Below are 22,176 nucleotides of genomic sequence, written 5' to 3'. Positions count from 1 at the left end.
ACCGCAACCGCGCCGGCCTCACCGACTCGGCAGCTGGACCTGCCTACTTCTCCATGCCGCCAGATAGGTCGCACCCTCATCTTAAATCACTTTATTTAGGCGTCAGTTGTATAAATTTTTATTCTGGGCCAATCGATTCCCAATGGGAAGCAGCACCCCTCGAGGCGGCGGAGCTCCTAGGCTGCCGGTTGGCTGGTGTCTATCGTAAGGGTGCAGGGCCGCAAGTTCGCCGCGGAAGCAGCGTTTAGATGGCTATCTTAGAGTTGCGTGGGTTGAAGGTACTGCCGCGCCGGATCTGGATGATGGGGAGTCTTTGTGGATTGGCCCGGGGGCAGCGCAACCACGGTAGTGCGGTGGGGCGGGGAGCGGGGTTTTGGCCGGGGCAACGGATGGTGGAGGCAGGCTGCTCTGCCGTTGGTCGCTGGCTCTTGGGGGAAGATTCCTAACAGTGTCAGTCGGGAGGCACAAGACGGCCGTCAAGCCATCCGGCGTAGATTGGACAGTACCAAAATAAAATAAAATCGTCTGACCCCAATTTAGTCTTCAGTCAACAGACGTGTGACCACTCTCGTACCTTGCTGTTGATCTCTTAGTGTATTTCTTCAGATCAAAGAGATGTGTCATTCTTAACATTATGCGTTATCTACATCTTCAGCCACACCGTGTTCCGACTCACCGCAGCTGCTCCAACAAGGGAAGCATACACCAAAAGGGAGCTATAGTCCCCACTCAACAGTTCCCTGCATCAATTACGCGTGCCCGACATGGACAGCCACAACAACTGCAGTGCCATCGACAAGTCAGCACATGATGCTCACTCCTATGGATGGCGGCCAGATAGGTTGTACCCTCATCTTACTTGTGTGCAACATTTATGGCTTTGTTATTCATCTAAGCATGGAAAATAGATTATCACATTTCGCTGTATATTCATGCTGATCTCTTACGGGTCTTGCTCAGGAGTTAACGCTGTTCCATAGTTAAGCTAAGATACTTGTTCTTTAGGTAGCGCTGTTCCATAGTTATCATCCATCAGCCAATGCTATCCCACAGGCTGGTGATTATAGTATTATACCACTTCTAGTATTACCTAATGTTGTTCTTTAATACTTTTGTGTGCCATCTAGTTAATCTCGAGTACAAACGATACATATTCTGTAGCTTTCATCTGTGTTCTCCCTTTAATTTTTTAGACCTGTTGCTGCTAGTTAACCCCAGTCCTACTATTTATGTCGTCTCCTACAGGCACTCATAACATAAATCTAACTACTAGTTGTCTTCCATGCATGTCAGATATAATTGCACACACTAATATATCCACAAGAACCTCACGGAACAATGTAAAGGCCAATAAACTTGATGTCAATGATACCCAATACGATGGAACATGTAAAGGCAGTTCTTCAGAAGACTTGCAGAAAGATGTTGAATCCTCTTCACCCCCACAAGGTCCTTGCTCTAACTTGGCCCGTGATATGGGTACAACATGCATATAATGTCCTGGAGTGTATCTACTTTGTTGCAATGCCATGTGCTTAGCATGCTGATCATGCATGTCAATATGTCATGCCTTCATGTTTTCTAGTACCTATTCCATTCATGATAACATGTTTTCAAATTCAAGTACTATCATTCTACTCTATCGCAATGCCATTTGCTTAATTTGGACATCATGCTTCTGAATATCTTATGCATTGTTATTCATCCGTATGTACTTCATTTATCTACCATACCATGTTTTTTACATTGAAGTGATGTTCTAGTGCTTTGTTGCAATGCCATCTTAGTTTCCCAATCATAGACGTGTATGTTTCCTTAGTTTTTTCTGTACGTATTCCGCTAGCATATAGTTTTACATTCAACTAGTGTTTTTTTACTATGTTGTCCTGTCGTATCCCTAGCTCTTACACCATACTCCCTCCGTCCGGATTACATATTGCCAAAATGGATAAAAAAGGATGTATCTAGAACTGAAATACGTCTAGACCCATCCATTTTTTTCTGTATGGAGGGAATACATGTCAATATGTCATGCCTTTCTATTCTTCAGTACATATTCCATCTCTCTGCTATAGCATGTTTTTTAATTAAAGCACCATTCTTCTATACAAGGCATGCAAGGGGAAGACGGCTATGTTAGAATCTGAAGGGTTACAAACCAGGTTTTTGCAAAAGATTCAAACGCTAGGAGATAATAAACCAACTCCAGTTTTTATAGATACTGCTCCAGCACAGAGAAACCCAACTCCTACTGATAATAAGCAGATTCCAGTGGCCAAAGAACTAGTTCGCTCCAGTCCAGCAAAAATATGTCAACTCCATTCTAAGAAGCGTGTGCGTATACTTGCATCATGAAATTGTATGGCATGCTGATCATATTTTCTACGTGTTTCTTAACCATCTCTATTTTAGAAAATAAGCTTAACAGATAGAAGAATTTTTGCACTGGTATCGTCTGTGAGGAAAGATTCTTGAAGGAATTCTCTGTGCTCCAATGCAAATGTAAGTACCTGTTGTATATCACTATATTTTTACATCAGCATGTATTTTGTTAATCGGTGTGAATCCAACCTTTATCTGATCTAAATTTAGTTGTAGAAAAATGTATAATTGAAGGCCACAATGTTGATTTTTGTAAGGAAAACTGCTGGTAGTTTTGCATCCTGAGCTGCATGCGTGTACTATCTCATATCAGTGGGTTTGATTACTTTGGTTGTGCAGTGGATTTTCAGTGTTTTTTTCACTGTGTTGTCCTGTCGTATCCCTAGCTCTTACATCATACTCACTCCGTCCGGATTACATGTCGCGGAAATGGATAAAACTGGTTGTATCTAGAACTGAAATATGCCTAGACCCATCTATTTATTTCCGGATGGAGGGAATACATGTCAATATGTCATGCCTTTCTATTCTTAAGTACCTATTCCATCTCTGATGTAGCATGTTTTATAATTGAAGCACCATTCTTCTATATAAGGCACGCAAGGGGAAGACGGCTATGTTAGAATCTGAAGGGTTACAAACTAGGTCTTTGCAAAAGATCCAAACGCTAGGAGATAATAAACCAACTCTATTTTTCATAGATACTGCTCCAGCACAGAGAAACCCAACTCCCACTGATAATAAGCAGATTCAAGTGGCCAAAGAACTAGTCCGCTCCAGTCCAGCAAAAGAATGCCAACTCCATGCTAAGAAGTGTGTGCGTATCCTCGCATCATGAAATTTATAGCATTCTGATCATATTTTCTACATGTTTCTGACCCATCTCTCTTTTAGAAAATAAGGTTAAATGATAGAAGACTTCCTTCATTGGGATTGTATTCGAGGAAAATATCTTGCGGCAATTCTCTGTGCTCCAATGCTAATGTAAGTACCTGATGTATATCACTATATTTTTACATCAGCATGTATTTTGGTAATCGGCATGAATCCAACCTTTATCTGATCTAAAATTAGTTGTAGCAAAATGTTAAAGGTGCCAATGTTGATTTTTATAAAGAAAACTGCCAGGTAGTTTTGCATATTGAGCTGCATGAGTGTACTATATCATATCATGCACATTACTAAATTGTAGTGCTGCTCTGGTTGCCCATTCATTCATTATGTCAATGTTGCTTTCGTATTACCTTACCTGGCTGATGATAGCTGTGCCATATTGTGTTAATTTAGTGTTGGCTAGTTGCCCAAATGTTCGTTGTGCCAATTTTGCTTTCCTATTATCTGACTTGGCCAATGATCGCAATGCTAGTGTCTTAATTTGGTGCAGGCTGCTGAAGATAAGAAGACAAACTCTGAAAACAGCAAGGCAACCCCATTGTTTCATTCCAATAAATCTAGGTCGGGTAATATGGCAATAACTCATGATTAATCTGTTTGGTTCCCCTCCTAATTTATGTTATGATGCAGTGGTCGAGACACTCTCCACTATCAATAACACAAGCCTGCCAAAATCGCCATATGAATCTGGTCAGTATCATCTATCTCGAATGCAACGGAAAAAATGTATGTTTGTGAACCAATTAATGGCTGAAGGAATGATGGAAATGGTGGAGGAATCAGAGGTGCAGAGTCATGCGACACAACAGCTGATCAATGTTTTCAGAGACAGTGTAGCAAAGCAGCAAGAACTTGCCCACATGCTTATGGGCGTCATCCGTGCTGAGGTTGCAGATTGTGACATTGTAGATTGTTAGGTTCTGTTCATTTATTTGCACTGGCATCAATATTTGGTTTCCCAATGGATGTAATTTCCTATAATATATGCTGGATGTGCAATGTTTTCCCTATATGTTGTACCTTTGCTTGATTGGTTTTGGTCCTGTGCATAATTGCTCGTCGTAATGGGCTCAAATTATCTAATTTGGCCTAAATACATGTACGAACTTTAGTGGGCCCATTAAGATAATGGGCTGTTACCAGGCCGAAAGTTAATGGTCGGCCCTCTTAACTCCCGGGTTGTTAACAGGCCGACATCGAAGCGGGCAATAGGTGGGCCCAATTGATTTCACGGGCCGTTACTAAGTTCGGGCTACATATGGCCCAACTATACTGTGGGCCTTTAGTAGGCCGAAAGAGACAGCGGGCTTGTATTGGACCATGAAGAGCATGGGCCGCTGAGAGGCTGAAAGTCAGGTCATATTGTTAAATGGCCCAACTGTGTTGTGGGCCTTTAGCAGGCTGAAAGAGAAATCAGGATGGTATTGGACCATGAAGGGCATGGGCCGTTAAAAGGCAAAAACTCAGGTCCGACTACAAATGCCCTAGCTCATTTATGGTCCGTTAACAGGTTGAAAGGCACACAGGGCCTGGAATTGGCCCAACACTTAAATGGGTCGCTAAAAGGCCAAAACTCAGCTTCGACTACAAATGGCCCAATAGACATATGGGCCGTCAGCAGGCTGAAAGACACACTGGGCCAGAAATTGGCCCAACACTTAAATGGGTCGCTTAAAGGCCGAAACTCAGGTCTGACTACAAATGGCCCAACTGATTTATGGGCACAGGCTGAAAGACACACCGGGCCAGAAATTAGCCCAACATTTAAATGCATCGCTAAAAGGCCAAAAGATGTACATCATGAAAATTGGCCCATCCACTGAATGGGCCGTTAACAGGCCGAAATCTCATCGGGCCGATATTGAGCCCAAATATATAGCGGGTTGTTAACGAGCTCAAACTGACGATGGGCTGCAATTGTGTCAAATCTTTAATAGGCCATTGACGGGCCAAATTGGCACATCTCGTATGTGTCGTGGGCTTAAATGGACCTGACACAAGTAGGCCTTATATGGGCCGGCCTGCTAATTTTTACTGGGCCGACCTTTTTCACCGGAATGGGCCACTGTTGGGCCGTGCCACGTGTCGACCTATCATAGGCGCCTCCTGTCCAATGAGTGGATGACATCTGTCCCAACGGTGAGGCAACACATGTTTCCTCCGGCCAATGGTGATTTTACACGTGGAAAATCCCCATTGGTCCGGGCAGTTAACGGGTTATCGGATCCAAAACCGAACCTGATAGCTTAACGGCGTTCCATTACGGTGGATGCCACGTGTCGGTCACCCTTGACGAAAGCACTTCTGTGACGCGCGATTTATCGTCATGGAAGTGGACACTTCCGTGATGATTATTTTGGTAATGTCATGGAACACTTCTACGACAGCACAAGTATGACTATCTTGATTCTGTCATAAAATCATCATGGTTGTACATGTAGGACAAAAAACGCGACCTACTGTGACAAACACATATCATCACGGAAGTGTTTTTTTTGTAGTGTACAAACAATTTGGTAAGATTTGCATCTGTCATATTGGGTATGTTGCCATTTGTCAAACTGGAAAGATTTACATTTGTTGATCTAGTAATGTTGCCATTTGTCAATCCTTGTAACACTGCGATATGTCAAAATATGCAGCTAGAAATCATAAACAATAAGTAATTTTTGCAACTAAAATTCAGTAATTAAGCATAGATTTCATTAATAGATTAAGCAGTCGTTCTTAATTTATACAAACAGTTCAACTTGAGAGCTAAACCGACCAAACTTCTCCCCAATTGTTGCCAACCACGTACTGAAATAGCTAGTTCAAATATATATACTAGCTAATTTTAAGTACATTGTACAGTTCGACCACACATCTATAGTGAGATGAACTGAACAAAATAGCCCCTAAATACTACTACTACCACCACGGAGGGGCTTTGTGCTACTTCCGGCAGCCTCTCCTCTATCGAGCGCGCTCAGTAAGAGGCATAGGAGGAGGAGGAGCCTACTGACGAGCTGGACAAATGCAATACGGTGCATGTCGCTGCTGCACATTCAGCGACGCTCGCTAGCTCGAACGCCCACTGCCGCTCCAGATGATCCCTCTCGAAGCGGTCGGACTGCTCGTAGATCTCCTGATTCCTCGCCTATGTGTCGGCGTGTGCTGTGGCCATGGCTACGGTAAGGTTCTTTGTGTGCTTGACGAGGCGCTACTCCTCCTCCCGCACGAACTTGATGTAGCGCGCAAGGTCGCCGACGCACGTGCGGGCCTCCACCTCTGCCTCCCTCCTTCGGGCGGCGGTGGTGGAGCGGGTGATGATTGATAACCCACAAGTATAGGGGATCACAATAGTTTTCGAGGGTAGAGTATTCAACCCAAATTTATTGATTCGACACAAGGGGAGCCAAAGAACATTCTCAAGTATTAACAGCTAAGTTGTCAATTCAACCACACCTGGAAACTTAATATCTGCAGCAAGGTATTTAGTAGCAAAGTAATATGATAGTAGTGGTAACGGTAGCAAAATTAATGGTAGCAAAACTAATATTTTTGGTGTTTTATAGTGATTGTAACAATAGCAACGTAAAAGTAAATAAGCGAAAAACAATATATGGAAAGCTCGTAGGCAATGGATCGGTGATAGAGAATTATGCCGGATGCGATCGATCATGTAACAGTCATAACCTAGGGTGACAAAGAACAAGCTCCAGTTCATCAATGTAATGTAGGCATGTATTCTGAATATAGTCATACGTTCTTATGGAAAAGAACTTGCATGACATCTTTTGTCCTACCCTCCCGTGGCAGCGGGGTCCTATTGGGAACTAAGGGATATTAAGGCCTCCTTTTAATAGAGTACCGGACCAAAGCATTAACACATAGTGAATACATGAACTCCTCAAACTACGGTCATCACCGGGAGTGGTCCCTACTATTTTCACTTCGGGGTTGCCGGATCATAACACATAGTAGGTGACTATAGACTTGCAAGATAGGATCAAGAACTCTCATATATTGATGAAAACATGGTAGGTTCAGATCTTAAATCATGGCACTCAGGACCTAGTGACAAGCATTAAGCATAGAAAAGTCATAGCAACATCAATCTCAGAACATAGTGGATACTAGGGATCAAACCCTAACAAGACTAACTCGATTACATGATAAATCTCATCCAACCCATCACCGTCCAGCAAGCCTACGATGGAATTACTCACGCACGGCGGTGAGCATCATGAAATTGGTGATGGAGGAAGGTTGATGATGACGATGAAGACGGATTTCCCTCTCCGGATCCCCAAACGGACTCCAGATCAGCCCTCCCGAGAGAGTTTAGGGCTTGGCGGCGGCTCCGTGTCGTAAAATGTGATGAATCCTTCTCTCTAATTTTTTTCTCCTCGAACACGAATATATGGAGTTGGAGTTGAGGTCGGTGGAGAGTCAGGGGGCCCACTACGCAGGGGGCGCGCCCAGGGGGGTAGGGCACGCCCCCCACCCTTGTGGACAGGTGGAGGACCCCCTGACGTGGATTCTTCTTCCAGTATTTTTATATATTCCAAAATAATTCTCCGTTGATTTTCAGGTCATTCCGAGAACTTTTATTTCTACACAAAAATAACACCATGGCAATTCTGCTGAAAACAGCATCAGTCCGGGTTAGTTCCATTCAATTCATGCAAGTTAGAGTCCAAAACAAGGGCAAAAGTGTTTGGAAAAGTAGATACTACGGAGACGTATCAACTCCCCCAAGCTTAAACCTTTGCTTGTCCTCAAGCAATTCAGTTGATAAACTGAAAGTGATAAAGAAAAACTTTTACAAACTCTGTTTGCTCTTGTTGTTGTAAATATGTAACGCCAGCATTCAAGTTTTCAGCAAAGATTATGAACTAACCATATTCACAATAACATTTAGGTCTCATGTTTACTCATCTCAATGGCATAATCAACTAGCGAGCAATAATAGTAAATCTTGGATGACAACACTTTCTCAAAACAATCATGATATGATATAACAAGATGGTATCTCGCTAGCCCTTTCTGAGACGGCAAAACATAAATGCAGAGCACCTTTAAAGATCAATGACTGATTAGACATTGTAATTCATGGTAAAAGAGATCCTGTCAAGTCATACACAATGTAAACTAACAATAATGGATGCAAATGACAACGGTGCTCTCCAACTAGTGCTTTTTAATAAGAGGATGATGACTCAACATAAAAGTAAATAGATAGGCCCTTCGCAGAGGGAAGCAAGGATTTGTAGAGGTGCCAGAGCTCGATTTTGAAATAGATATGAATAGTATTTTGAGCGGTATACTTTCATTGTCAACATAACAACCGAGAGATCTCGATATCTTCCATGCTACACACATTATAGGCGGTTCCCAAACAGAATGGTAAAGTTTATACTCCCCCTCCACCAACAAGCATCAATGCATGGCTTTCTTGAAAGAACGAGTGCCTCCAACTAACAAGAGTCCCCGGGGAGTTGTTTGCAGTTATTTTGATTTGATTTGCATAAAGCATGGGACTGGGCATCCTGGTGACAAGCCATGTTCTCGTGAGTGAGGAGCGGAGTCCACTCCTCTTGAGAATAACCCGCCTAGCATGGAAGATACAGACAACCCTAGTTGATACATGAGCTATTCGAGCATACAAAACAGAATGTTTATTTGAAGGTTTAGAGTTTGGCACATACAAATTTACTTGGAACGGCAGGTAGATACCGTGTATAGGCAGGTATGGTGGACTCATATGGAATAACTTTGGGGTTTATGGAATTGGATCCACAAGCAGTATTCCCGCTTAGTACAAGTGAAGGCTAGAAAAGGACTGGAAAGCGACTAGCTAGAGAGCGGCAACAGTCATGAACATGCATTAAAATTAATTAACACCCAATGCAAGCATGAGTAGGATATAATGCACCATGAACATAAATATCGTAGAGGCGATGTTGATTTTGTTTCAATTACATGCGTGAACATGTGCCAAGTCAAGCCAGTCGAATCGTTCAAAAGAGGATACCACCCTATCATACCACATCACAACCATTTTAATAGCATGTTGGCACGCAAGGTAAACCATTATAAGCTCCTAGCTAATTAAGCATGGCATAAGCAACTATAATCTCTAATTTTCATTGCAAACATGTTTATTAATAATAGGCTGAATCAAGAACGATGAACTAATCATATTACAAAAACAAGAGAAGTCGAGTTCATACCAGCTTTTCTCATCTCAATAAGTTCATCATATAATCATCATTATTGCCTTTCACTTGCATGACCGAATAGTGTGGATAATAATAATAGTGCACGTGCATTGGACTAAGCTGGAATCTACAGGCATTCAATTCAAGAGAGAAGACAAGGTAATATGGGCTCTTTTGTTAGATCAACAATAATGCATATAAGAGCCACTTTAACATTTTTATCATGGTCTTTGAGGGAGTCCTGGATTAGGGGGTCCTCGGACAGCCGGACTATATACCTTGGCCGGACTGTTGGACTATGAAGATACAATATTGAAGACTTCGCCCCGTGTCCGGGTGGGACTCTCCTTTGCGTGGAAGGCAAGCTTGGCAACTCGGATATGTAGATCTCCTCCCTTGTAACCGACTCTATGTAACCCTAGCCCCCTCCACTGTCTATATAAACCGGAGGGTTTAGTCTGTAGAACAACAACAATCAGAATCATAGGCTAGCTTCTAGGGTTTAGCCTCTACGATCTCATGGTAGATCAACTCTTGTAATACTCATATCATCAAGATCAATCAAGCAGGAAGTAGGGTATTACCTCCATCGAGAGGGCCCGAACTTGGGTAAACATTGTGTCCCCACCTCCTGTTACCATCCGCCTTAGACGCACAGTTCAGGACCCCCTACCGGAGATCCACCGGTTTTGACACCAACATTGGTGCTTTCATTGAGAGTTCCACTGTGCCGTCACGTAAAGGCTTGATGGCTCCATCGATCATCGGCAACGATGCGACCCAGGGTGAGGTTTTTCTCCCCGAACAGATCTTCATATTCGGCGGCTTCGTACTACGGGCCAACTCGCTTGGCCATCTGGAGCAGATCGAGAGCTACGCCCCTGGCCACCAGGTCAGGTTTGGAAGCTTGAACTATACTGTCGACATCCGCAACGACTTGATCTTCGACGGATTCGAGCCCATGTCAGGTGCGCCGCAGAGTCACGACAAGCATGACTTGGCTCTGCCGCTGGATGGTGTTCGGGAGATCACACATGTGGCTACTCCGGCCCTCTATCTAGAGCAGATCGTGCCGTCCGAGGACGGGTGGATGGACCCCGCCATGGAGGCTGAACACTCAGTGGTGATAGAGCCGAATACAGACTTCACCTCCTATGAGACCTGTGTTGCCGGACCCTTGGATTCGTCCCCGGCCACAGGCTCCGAACCGCCTGCGTCCATGCCTATCGAATCTGATTGGGCACCGATCATGGAGTTTACCTCCATGGATATCTTTCAGCACTTGCCCCTGGGCGATGTGCTAAATTCATTGAGGTCTGTCTCCTTGTCAGGAGGTCCTTGGCCGAACTATGTCCAGCTTGAGTGGGAAGCGGACGACGAAGAAATTCATTCCCCACCCACCACCCACTTAATAGCCACCGTCGATGACTTAACCGACATGCTTGATTTCGGCTCCGAAGACATCGACGGTATGGACGACGATGCAGGAGAAGAACAGGAACCACCGCCCACAGGGCGTTGGACTGCCACCTCATCATATGATATATACAAGGTGGACACCCCCAAAGAAAGCGATGGCAATAAGGCTATAGAGGATAATCCCCTCGAGAAGCAATCTAAGCACCAGCGTCATCGGCGCCGCTCTAAGCCCCGCCATAGCAAAAGCAGCGATACCGGCACAAGAGACAATAATGCTGCGGATAGTGCCGAAGACGAAGACAATCCCCTCCAGCCAGGCTTCGAGCGGGAGGATGGGCAAGCTAGCCCTAAGGAATAGGCGGCAGAAGGAGAATCAGAGGATGACAATTACATGCCCCTCTCCGAAGACGAGGTGAGCCTCGGCGATGAAGAATTTATCGTGCCTGAAGATCCTGTCGAGCAGGAACGCTTCAAGCGCCGGCTTATAGCCACAGCAAAAATCCTAAAGAAAAAGCAGCAGCAGCTTCAAGCTGATCAAGATCTGCTAGCGGATAGATGGACCGAGGTCCTGGCAGCCGAGGAATACGAACTCGAGCGCCCAAGAAAAAATTACCCAAAGCGCAGGTTGCTAACCCAACTCGAGGAGGAAGTATTAAAGCCTACACTACCAGCATATGATGCGGCTGACCGGCCACCTCGTGGCCGAGACAAAGCGGCATATCAGCCCGAAGTCTAGCTCGCACCCTGTCGCCAGTCAAACAAAAACACCAAGGCCCGGGGCTACACGCAGGACCTGCGAGACGTATTGGAAAACAAAGCAGGACATACAAGATCGATCTACGGAACACGGGGGCGCGCCCCAACACGTGATGACGACCGTCACGCCGGATACACTAAAAGCAAATCCGGCCGGGCCAAATACAGCATACAAGACTCGTATGAACTACGTCGTGACATAGCCCGGCATAGAGGCGCCGCACACCCCCTATGCTTCACTGACGAAGTAATGGATCATGAATTCCCAAAAGGGTTTAAACCTTTGAACATTGAATCATATGATGGTACAATAGATCCCGTGGTATGGATTGAAGATTTCCTCCTTCATATCCACATGGCCCGCGTTGACGATCCACATGCCATCAAGTACCTCCCACTAAAACTCAAAGGGTCGGCTCGGCATTGGCTGAACAGCCTGCCAACAAACTCCATTAGCAGTTGGGAGAACTTGGAATATGCATTCCTTGACAACTTCCAAGGCACTTATGTGCGAGCACCGGATGTTGATGACTTGAGTCACATAACCCAACAGCCCGGGGAGTCAGCCAGGAAATTCTAGACTCGGTTCCTAACTAAAAAGAACCAAATTGTCGACTGTCCGGATGCCGAGGCCTTAGTGGCATTTAAGCATAACATCCGTGACGAGTGGCTCGCATGACACCTCGGCCAAGAGAAGCCGAAGTCCATGGCAGCCCTCACAACAGTCATGACCCACTTTTGTGCGGGCGAGGACAGCTGGCTGGCTTGCAGCAACAACAAATCAAGAAATCCTGGCAATTCAGATGCCAGAGATAGCAACGGCAAGCCACGTCGCAACAGATACAACCGCCACAACAACGGTGACAACGCCGAAGACACGGCAGTCAATGCCGGATTTAGTGGCTATAAATCCGGTCAGTGGAAAAAGGCGTTCAAAAGAAGCAATCCGGGACCGCCCAGTTTGGACCGCATACTCGGTCGCTCGTGCCAAATTCACAACACCCCCGATAAACCAGCCAACCACACCAACAGAGAATGTTGGGTGTTCAAACAGGGCGGCAAGTTGAATGCCGAAAACAAGGAAAAGGGGCTGCATAGAGACGACGAGGAGGAGCCCCGGCCGCTGAACACAGGAGGACAGAAGAAATTTCCTCCCCAAGTGAAAACAGTAAACATGATATACCTAACCCATATTCCCAAGCGGGAACGGAAGCGTGCACTAAGGGATGTCTATGCGATGGAGCCAGACGCCCCAAAGTTCAACCCATGGTCTTCTTGTCCGATCACTTTTGATCGCATGGACCACCCTACCAGTATCCGTCATGGCGGTTCTGCCGGATTGGTCCTTGACCCCATCATTGACAGATTTCACCTCACTCGAGTCCTTATGGACGGGGGCAGCAGCCTGAACCTGCTCTAACAAGATACAGTGCGCAAAATGGGTATTGACCCCTCGAGGATCAAACCCACAAAAACCACCTTTAAAGGTGTCATACCAGGTGTAGGCCTGTTGCACGGGCTCAATCACACTGGAAGTGGTCTTCGGATCCCCGGACAACTTCCAAAGCGAGGAGTTGATCTTCGATATCGTCCCCTTCCGCAGCGGCTATCACGCACTGCTCGGACGAACCGCATTCGCCAGATTCAACGCGGTACCACACTATGCATACCTCAAGCTCAAAATGCCAGGACCTCGCGGGGTTATAACAGTTAATGGAAACACTGAACGCTCGCTCCTTACGGAGGAGCACACTATGGCCCTCGCAGCAGAAGTTCAAAGCAGCCTTCTGAGGCAAACTGCCAATTCGGCGATGAAGCCCCCGGACACTTTGAAGCGAGTCCGGAGTACCCTGCAACAGGATCGCCCGGCACGTTCTAAGCTCGCCTAGCAGTTCGGCCTCCGTCCTAGTCGCAGTCAAGCGGCGAAATGTGTGCCGCACATCCATAATTACGCACTCAAGATACCATGGGCATAGGCGGAGGCACGGCTATGGCACGACCCACAATGCGGCTCAACCGCCTCAGGACCCGTATATCTTTACCAGTTTCTTCCTTTCAGGACCCTATTCTCTGAAGGCCCTCTCCGATACCCTGATTATTGGACTCATCACGGGAAGGAAACACCAAGGAAGCAAGAAGCTTTGACATACAAAGGAATCCCCAGGTGGTCTCTGATAATGATCGCTATACCTGTTTTACATACCCATACGCAGCCTGCCCTTGGATAGGACATCTAGTCCTATTTTTGCTTATTGCACTACTTATATACATACGCTTTGATATCATTTAAATAACAATGCATAGCGTTAGCTTATTATTGCTTTTTTCCCTGTCTACTCATTTACGACAAATTGCAACAATATATTCTGGTACGTCCAGTGTGCCAGGGGCTTCAGTGTACCCCATAACATGGCAAGAAAAGTCTGAACACTTTCTACAGTGCGGCACCCCGAACTTATAGAATTATATGCATCAGCTCCGAATCATGTCTTGGGTCAATAGTTGGGTTTGCCCGGCTCCCATGTTTTGGTACCTTATGTTCCGCTATATCGGCTAAGGTAGCACTGGGAGAACTACTGCGATTGTGTCCCGGTTCTTCTGGACGAGCACCTCAGTAGAGAAAGCCGAAAACTGACTGTCATGATGCGGCAAGAGCTGGTCGTTGTTCGAGAGGTCCCAAATCCTTAAAGATTTTTTCTGCTTCGGGCGAGGAATCGGCCTTGTCCGATTTAGGCGTATATAGCGCCCCAAGTTCGGCCTTCGAATACCAGGGGCTTCGCCAAAATTTAAAATTGTAGGCTTCTATGGCTAAGTGAGAGTGATAAAGTTGTATAGTCCGATTGCCTTGTTAGCTGCGCTAAACACCTCCTTAAAGGACCAAATTTTTTTGGATAAAGAGTGATTAACATTTATCTCGAACACCTCAGTACTAGTTACATGGGGGCAGAAGCCGACGACTGGCCAACTCTCGGATTTTATAAACGGCCACACAGAAGGTAATATTTTAAATCGACAAGCATTATATAGCGCACATGAACTCGTTTTCATATTACAGGATCACATGAGTACATTCATTCAAATATTACATCGTTAGCACATTCCTCTGCCACAAGGCGGGCACCCTTCAGGACACTGTCATAATACTTTTCAGGGTGGCGATGCTCCTTGCCCTCTGGTGGCCCCTCCTTCACCAGCTTTTCAGCGTCCATCTTCGCCCAGTGCACTTTCGCACGGGCAAAGGCCCTGCGCGCACCTTTAATGCAGACGGACCGCTTTATGACTTCAAGCCGTGGGCAGGCATTCACAAGCCGCTTTACCAGGCCGAAGTAGCTGCCAGGTAGGGGCTCACCAGGACACATCCGGACTATGAGACCCTTCATGGCCAGTTCGGCCGCCTTGCGAAGCTCGACCAGTTGCTTCAGCTGGTCGCTCAAGGGCATTGGATGTTCGGTCCCAGTATATTGAGACCAGAACAACTTCTCCATCGAGCTCCCCTCCTCAGCCCGGTAGAACTCCGTGGCATCCAATACGCTACTGGGTAGATCTGCGAACGCTCCAGGAGAGCTCCGAATTCGAGTAAGTAAAAGGAAAGTTTCCTTCACATGCTTGCTTTGCATAATGAATGCCTTACCCGCCGCTATCTTCTTGACCGTCTAAATCTCCTGGAGGGCCTTTTGGGCTTCGGCCTTGGCATTTTGTGCGTTCTCGAGGGACTTCGCAAGCTCGGACCCCTGCGTCTTAGAGTCACGCTCCAAGGACTCATGTTTCTTGACAAATTCCTGGAGATCTTGGTGAACCTCACCGACTCGGGCATCTTGCTTCTCGCACTCGATTCGCTCCTTGGCTGCTTTGTCTTCGGCCTCGGACGGCGCCTTCTTTAGGGCCGCCACTTCGGTCGTGGCCCCTAGCAAAATCCATGACGATCCTATGATCTAACAACCACCTTCTTTTTTCTTTATCAACATACAGACGTGGTATCACTTACCTTTGTTTTCTTCGAGCTGCCTCTTGGTAAGGCCGAGCACTTCCTTGGACCGCTCAAGGTCCCGCTTCAGTCCGGAGACCTCCACAGTACGAGCGGCAGCGGCCAGCAGCAAAGCCTGCTTATTCACATAGACATATTCTGATTAGACTCCTGTGATTATTATTTTATCCTCTATTCGGCCTTTCTTTGCGAACACCAAACAAAGCATCAGGGGCTAATGTCTATACTGTAACATTTTCTTATAATTTGATTACTTACCTCAAAGCCTGTTAGGAGGCTGGCACAGGCTTCAGTCAGTCCACTTTTGGTGGACCGAACCTTCTCGACCACCGCACTCATGATAGTGCGGTGTTCTTCGTCAATGGAAGCGCCGCGAAGCGCTTCCAGCAAGTTGTCCGATGTCTCTGGATGGACAAAGGCCATCGGCACATATGACTCGCCCCCCTTAGCGAGGGATCGCCTGACAGAATTCGGAACCACTGGAGGTTCCGGTGTAGTTTTTGGCTAGGGGCCAAACTTGCTGCCCCCGTCATTAGAGCCCACGGGAGTCTTACCCCCCATGCGCCCAGCGTCAGGGATGTCGCCTTGGGGCACCTCCAGAACTATCTCCCCTTGGTTCAGTGCCCTTTGAGACAACACCTCGATGTCGTCCGTAGGGCAGGGGGAGGTGGCGGTCGGGAGTGAATCGATGTTCATCGCCGACTGGCCCAAAGACTCATCCGAAGAGGATACGTCGATACTGGCCCAGAACTATTAGGGTATCCGGATACTTACGACTTCGCCAGGGGCTTGTCCCTGGGCAACCACTCCTCGTCGCTGTAAGCGGCTGTTGTGGAGTAGTCCGGAAGGAGGGTCCTTCCCTTCTTGTACCCTTCGGCCTCCCCAGATGGGGCGGCCTTCCTTTTCTTGTCTCCCGGGCTGGGGGGGAGAACTTTCCTCTTCCTCCTCCTTGTTTTCATGGGAGGAGGGCGCCTCGTTGTTATCGGACGACGAGTCTGATACAACCTTGCGCCAGAGACCTTTCCTGGTCCCCGCGGCCTTCTTCTTGGCCTTCTTCTCCGGTGCCTCATAGCGTGCCGGAACCAGCATCTCTGTTAAGAGAGCCCCTGCTGGATCTTCGGGCAGTGGGGCCGGACAATCGATCCGCTCCGCTGTCGCTACCCAGTCCTATTAAAATGGCGTGGAGGCTCATATCCCTCACATGATTATACTGGGGAAAGGAGCATCTTATGAGATATAAAGAGCTTACAGAATTGACAGGGAGCTTTGCACTGAGTCCGCGATCCTCGGTAAGGGGAGGAGGTACCTCGGTGGACTTGAACATCACCTTCCAGACGTCTTGATGCGTCGTGTCGAAAAGCTCTCGCAGCATCTGGTGCTTGGCCGGGTCGAACTCCCACATATTGAATGCCCGTCTTTGACACAGAAGGATCCGGCGGAAGAGCATGACCTGGACCATGTTGACAAGCTTGATTTTCTTGCTTATCATATTTTTAACACAGTTCTGGAGTCCAGTCAGCTCCACCGATGAACCCCAGGATAGGCCCTTCTCTTTCCAGGAGGTGAGCCGCTTGGGGATGCCGGATCAAAATTCGGGGGCCGCCACCCAGTTGCTGTCGCGTGGCTTAGTGATGTAGAACTACCCCGATTGCCACCCCTTCATGGTCTCCACATAGGAGCCTTCGAGCCAGGTGACGTTGGGCATTTTACCCACCATGGCACCTCCGCAATCCGCTTGCTGGCTAACCACCACCTTCGGTTTCACGTTGAAGGTCTTCAGCCACACACCGAAGTGGGGCTTGATGTGGAGGAAGGCCTCGCACACGACGATAAATGCTGAGATGTTAAGGATGAAATTTGGGGCCAGATCATGGAAGTCCAGCCCGTAGTAGAACATGAGCCTGTGGACAAACGGGTGGAGGCGAAATCCCAGTCCGTGGACGAAGTGGGTGAGGAATACAACCCTCTCATGGGGTTCTGGAGTAGGGACGATCAGCCCCGCGTCTGGGAGCCAGTGCGCGATGTCTGCGGCTAGGTATCCAGCTTCCCAGAGCTTCGTAATGTTCTCCTCCGTAACAGAGGAGACCAACCACTCCCGCTCCGGACATGTTTGGAATGGCTTTGCGGGGAAAATGAGAACTTGGGCGCTAGAGCGCGAGTGCGCGAGAATGGATGGGCAGGGGAAGAAGAAGGCGTGGGTGAAAAAGAGGAGTCCTTGTCCCTTTATAAAGTCATTAGAAACTATGCGCCTCCTTACTTGCCCCATAAAATCGCTTATTCCCCAAGCGCCGCGATTGATGGCACGGTTGGGTTACCCATATCCGTATTGATGAGAATCCCGTGACAAGGGGAACACGATCTCTGCTTCGACATGACGTGCCAATAAAACCGCCTCACAACACGTGCAGTGGCAGGCAGGGGAAAATGGTTCGTAATGACCGGGCCACGGTAGGACGTCATGTTATGAAAAGTTGTTAGTAGATTAGATTAGTGGAATAATATACTCTCTACGGTGGTATGTGGAATTTGTTTTGTAGAGCCGGACACGATCCTTGTGTTGAAAATCTTCTATGGAGTGTCCGGAGGAGGAACCCGCCTTGCAATGTCGAAGACAATCTGTGCGCCGGACTCATCGTCATTGAAGCCTGGTTCAGGGGCTACTGAGGGAGTCGTGGATTAGGGGGTTCTCGGACAGCCGGACTATATACCTTGGCCGGACTGTTGGACTATGAAGATACAGGATTGAAGACTTCATCACGTGTCCGGGTGGGACTCTCCTTTGCGTGGAAGGCAAGCTTGGCAATTCGGATATGTAGATCTCCTCCCTTCTAACCGACTCTGTGTAACCCTAGCCCCCTTCGATGTCTATATAAACCGAAGGGTTTAGTCCGTAGAACAACAACAATCAGAATCATAGGCTAGCTTCTAGGGTTTAGCCTGTACGATCTCGTGGTAGATCAACTCTTGTAATACTCATATCATCAAGATCAATCAAGCAGGAAATAGGGTATTACCTCCATCGAGAGGGCCCGAACCTGGGTAAACATTGTGTCCCCGCCTCCTATTACCATCCGCCTTAGACGCACAGTTCGGGACCCCCTACCCGAGATCCACCGATTTTGACACCGACAGTCTTCTCCTCGTGACCCCCAAAGGAAAGAAAAGGAATAAAGTAAAACTATTTACACGGGAAAGCTCCCAACAAGCAAAAGAAGAACAGGAAATCTTTTTGGGTTTTCTTTTTTTATTACTACTATTACAGGCATGGAAAGTAAACTAGCTAAAAGCTACAACTAATTTTTTTTGTTTTTCTTAAGGTTTATTAAACACACAAGAAGAAAGCATAAAAGGAAAATAAACTAGCATGGATGATACAATGAAAAAGTATGAGCACCGACAACTAGCAATGAGTGTGTGAACATAAATGTAATGTCGGTGAGAAATATGTACTCCCCAAGCTTAGGCTTTTGGCCTAAGTTAGTCTATGGCCATGGCTGGCCTGGCGGATATCCAAAGTTGTAGTTGGGGTCGTACTGTGAAGGATACTCAGCTTGCCACTGGCTGGCAATCTCTTCCGGATTCCACTGGTAAACAGACTGTCGTGAAGGATCAAATTGTGGTTCCGGCTCTGGCTCTATAGCTGGCGTGGGGCTTTGGTAAGCCTGAATGACCTCCGACGGAACAAGGTACTTGCCTCTAGATAAGTCAAACAAAGAGGGAGCAGGCAAGGTAATAATCTCAGGTCGAATTTTATCAAATATCAGTTTGTACTTAAGCACCCTTTCCCTATTCTTAACGATAAAATCATGTGCTCGCATACACTTATAGTCTAGAAAAACAAGAGGCAGCAACTTTTCTTCCTTCTCATAATGCCTAATAGGTATGTTGAAGTGTGCAGCAAGGCGCGAGGCAAAGATACCTCCCAAGATGGGGTCCTTAGTATGATTCAGATTTAACCATTTAGCAACAATAGCTCCTAAACTGAAAGAATTATCATGAAACAAGGCATGGCCCAAAATAATAATGTCAGGGGCACTAAGGTTTCCACAGTTTCCGTGGCCGATTAAACATTTACTAGCAAATATTGCAAAATAGCGTAGAACAAGAAAATGTATGCTAGTGATTCTTGCATCGGAAATTTTCCTAGTTTCCCCTACAGCAATCATATCAATAAATCCCTCCACATCTTTACGATGTGGTTCCTCTAAGCTGCCTGTAAAGGGTATCTTATAGACTCGGCAGAAATCAATAAGGGACATTTCCTTATGCTCATCATATAAATAAAATTCCATTGAAAGTACAGGTTTCCTAGCATGGAAATGAAAATTTTTCCCGAAAATATTAGTGAGTAAGAGATACTGTTCACGCTGGTCGCGGAGGAAGTCGGTCAGGCCCGCATTCTCAGCCAAAGAATAGAAATCATCATGAATCCCGGCTATTGTTAAGAACTCATCACAAGGCCATTCACATGGTCGAACCTCCGCGGTACGAGGGAGATTATATTTGGGCCTCTTGTCCTCCTCACTTTGCTTATCCTTTGAGCTTCGGCTCGATGAGCCCCTCAAAAATCTCTTCATCCTTTTCTGAAAATTTCTGAAATGTTTAGTAACTTCAAAATATAAGTGAACCAAACTCAACAAAATTGATAGCAACTACTCCCACAAGTGCCTAGAGGATATATCATGCAGTATAACTACTTTTGACCATATAAATTTGACATGCAAGCTCAAGAACAGGGTCACCTAAGCAGCAAAAATTTGCAATGAATAAAGCACTAGAACAAAAACTAATTGGACCATTGGAGGAGTGACATACCAAAGAACAATCCCCCAAAGCAGTTTTGTGAATGGAGCTTTGAGCAAGGAGATCGAAAATGGCAGCAAGATGAGCTTGGACTCGGGTTTGAGCTGGCTAGTGATTTTTCTGGGAGGAAGAAGGAGTGTGTGGTGGCTGGAATAAGTGGAGGGGAGCCACCATGGGCCCACGAGGCAGGGGCGCGCCCTGGACCCTCGTGGCCAGGTGCTTGCTTCCCCTGCTATGTTCTCAGTGCTAGATATTCTCAAATATTCCAGAAAAAATCATATTTAAATTTCAGGGCATTTGGAGAACTTTTATTTTTTTGGGGTATTTTTTATTGCATGGATAATTCAGAAATCAGACAGAAAATACTATTTTTTCTTTATTTAATATAAATAACAGAAAGTAAAAAGAGGGTACGGAGAGTTGTTCTTTCTAAATTCATCCATCTCATGCTCATCAAAAGGAATCCACTAACAAGGTTGATCAGGTCTTGTTAACAAACTCATTTCGAATAACATGAAACCGGAGAATTTTCGAATAACACTAAGTTACCTCAACGGGGATATGCATGTCCCCAACAGTAAGAATATCACATTTCTTCATGACGGTAGAGAGAGGAAATTCAAAACCTCCAATAGTGATTGTTGAAATTTTTCCAATAGAATTGATACTGTGGATTTGAGGTTGTTTCCTCGGAAAGTGTACCGTATGCTCATTACCATTTACATGAAAAGTGACATTGCCTTTGGTGCAATAAATAACAGCCCCTGCAGTATTCAAAAAGGGTCTTCCAAGAATAATAGACATAGTATCGTCCTCGAGAATATCAAGAATAACAAAGTCCATTAAAATAGTAACGTTTGCAACCACAACAGGCACATCCTCACAAATACCGACAGGTATAGCAGTTGATTTATCAGCCATTTGCAAAGATATTTCAGTAGGTGTCAACTTATTCAAATCAAGTCTATGATATAAAGAGAGAGTCATAATGCTAACACCGGTTCCAAGATCACATAAAGCAGTTTTAACATAGTTTCTTTTAATGGAGCATGGTATAGTAGGTACTCCTGGATCTCCAAGTTTCTTTGGTATTCCACCATTAAAAGTATAATTAGCAAGCATGGTGGAAATTTCATTTTCCGGTATCTTTCTCTTATTTGTAACAATATCCTTCATATACTTAGCATAAGGATTCATTTTAAGCATATCAGTCAAACGCATACACAAAAAGATAGGTCTAATCATTTCAGCAAAGCGCTCAAAATCCTCATCATCCTTTTTCTTGGATGGTTTAGGAGGAAACGGCATGGGTTTCTAAACCCATGGTTCTCTTTCTTTACCGTGCTTCCTAGCAACAAAGTCTCTCTTATCATAACGTTGATTCTTTGATTGTGGGTTATCAAGATCAACAGCAGGTTCAATTTCTACATCATTGTCATTACTAGGTTGAGCATCAACATGAACATCATCATTAACATTATCACTAGGTTCATGTTCATTACCAGGTTGTGTTTCAGCATCAGAAATAGAAATATCATTGGGATTCTCAGGTGTGTCAACAACAGGTTCACTAGAAGCATGCAAAGTCCTATCATTTTTCTCTTTCTTCCTTTTAGAAGGACTAGGTGCATATATATTAGTTCTCTAAGAATCTTGCTCAATTCTCTTAGGATGGCCCTCAGGATACAAAGGTTCCTGAGTCCCTTTACCTCCTCTAGTTGCAACTCTAAC

Source organism: Triticum urartu, chromosome 5 (assembly GCF_003073215.2).
Source record: "Triticum urartu cultivar G1812 chromosome 5, Tu2.1, whole genome shotgun sequence".
NCBI lineage: Eukaryota > Viridiplantae > Streptophyta > Magnoliopsida > Poales > Poaceae > Triticum > Triticum urartu.
This window is presented reverse-complemented; position numbering follows the sequence as displayed.